A 2,384-nucleotide genomic window follows, 5' to 3' on the forward strand; every position below is an offset into this window, starting at 1 on the left:
GCATGCGATGGGAAAAAAAAAAAAAAAAAAAAAAAAAAAAATTTTCATCGGGCTTACCCGCGGCTGAGAAGGGACGTGGTCGTCCTCGATAGCGGGGCTACCGCATGCGATGGGAAAATTTTTTTTTTTTTTTTTTTTTTCATCGGGCTTACCCGCGGCTGAGAAGGGACGTGGTCGACCTCGATAGCGGGGCTACCGCATGCGATGGGGAAAAAAAAAAAAAAAAAAAAAAAAAAAAATTTCATCGGGCTTACCCGCGGCTGAGAAGATACGTGGTCGTCCTCGATAGCGGGGCTACCGCATGCGATGGGAATTTTTTTTTTTTTTTTTTTTTTTTTCATCGGGCTTACCCGCGGCTGAGAAGGGACGTGGTCGACCTCGATAGCGGGGCTACCGCATGCGATGGGGAAAAAAAAAAAAAAAAAAAAAAAAAAAATTTTCATCGGGCTTACCCGCGGCTGTGAAGGGACGTGGTCGTCCTCGATAGCGGGGCTACCGCATGCGATGGGAAAATTTTTTTTTTTTTTTTTTTTTTTTCATCGGGCTTACCCGCGGCTGAGAAGGGACGTGGTCGACCTGATAGCGGTGCTACCGCATGCAATGGGGAAAAAAAAAAATCTTTTTTCAGCGGGCTTACCCGCGGCTGAGAAGGTACCGCGGGTATCAGTGTACGTGGTCGACCCGATAGCGGGCTACCGCGGGTAAAGGGACGTGGACGGCCGTGCTAGCGGGCTACCGCGGGTATCATCGTACGTGGTCGACCCGATAGCGAGCTACCGCGGGTAAAGGGACGTGGACGGCCGTGCTAGCGGGCTACCGCGGGTATCATCGTACGTGGTCGACCCGATAGCGGGGCTACCGCGGGTAAAGGGACGTGGACGGCCGTGCTAGCGGGCTACCGCGGGTATCATCGTACGTGGTCGACCCGATAGCGAGCTACCGCGGGTAATGGGACGTGGACGGCCGTGCTAGCGGGCTACCGCGGGTATCATCGTACGTGGTCGACCCGATAGCGAGCTACCGCGGGTAAAGGGACGTGGACGGCCGTGCTAGCGGGCTACCGCGGGTATCATCGTACGTGGTCGACCCGATAGCGGGCTACCGCGGGTAAAGGGACGTGGACGGCCGTGCTAGCGGGCTACCGCGGGTATCATCGTACGTGGTCGACCCGATAGCGGGCTACCGCGGGTAAAGGGACGTGGACGGCGGTGCTAGCGGGCTACCGCGGGTATCATCGTACGTGGTCGACCCGATAGCGGGCTACCGCGGGTAAAGGGACGTGGACGGCCGTGCTAGCGGGCTACCGCGGGTATCATCGTACGTGGTCGACCCGATAGCGGGCTACCGCGGGTAAAGGGACGTGGACGGCCGTGCTAGCGGGCTACCGCGGGTATCATCGTACGTGGTCGACCCGATAGCGGGCTACCGCGGGTAAAGGGACGTGGACGGCCGTGCTAGCGGGCTACCGCGGGTATCATCGTACGTGGTCGACCCGATAGCGGGCTACCGCGGGTAAAGGGACGTGGACGGCCGTGCTAGCGGGCTACCGCGGGTATCATCGTACGTGGTCGACCCGATAGCGAGCTACCGCGGGTAAAGGGACGTGGACGGCCGTGCTAGCGGGCTACCGCGGGTATCATCGTACGTGGTCGACCCGATAGCGGGCTACCGCAGGTAAAGGGACGTCGACGGCCTCGGTAGCGAGCTACCGCGGGTAAGAAGGGACGTGGTCGACCCGATAGCGGGCTACCGCAGGTAAAGGTACGTCGACGGGCTCGGTAGCGAGCTACCGCGGATAAGAAGGGACGTGGTCGACCCGATAGCGGGCTACCGCAGGTAAAGGTACGTCGACGGCCTCGGTAGCCAGCTACCGCGGGTAAGAAGGGACGTGGTCGACCCGATAGCGGGCTATCGCAGGTAAAGGAACGTCGACGGCCTCGGTAGCCAGCTACCGCGGATAAGAAGGGACGTGGTCGACCCGATAGCGGGCTATCGCAGGTAAAGGAACGTCGACGGCCTCGGTAGCCAGCTACCGCGGGTAAGAAGGGACGTGGTCGACCCGATAGCGGGCTACCGCAGGCAAAGGGACGTCGACGGCCTCGGTAGCCAGCTACCGCGGGTAAGAAGGGACGTGGTCGACCCGATAGCGGGCTACCGCAGGTAAAGGTACGTCGACGGGCTCGGTAGCCAGCTACCGCGGGTAAGAAGGGACGTGGTCGACCCGATAGCGGGCCATCGCAGGCAAAGGAACGTCGACGGCCTCGGTAGCCAGCTACCGCGGGTAAGAAGGGACGTGGTCGACCCGATAGCGGGCTATCGCAGGTAAAGGAACGTCGACGGCCTCGGTAGCCAGCTACCGCGGGTAAGAAGGGACGTGGTCGACC

This window comes from Mytilus trossulus, unplaced genomic scaffold (genome assembly GCF_036588685.1).
Source record: "Mytilus trossulus isolate FHL-02 unplaced genomic scaffold, PNRI_Mtr1.1.1.hap1 h1tg001400l__unscaffolded, whole genome shotgun sequence".
Classification (NCBI taxonomy): Eukaryota; Metazoa; Mollusca; class Bivalvia; order Mytilida; family Mytilidae; genus Mytilus; species Mytilus trossulus.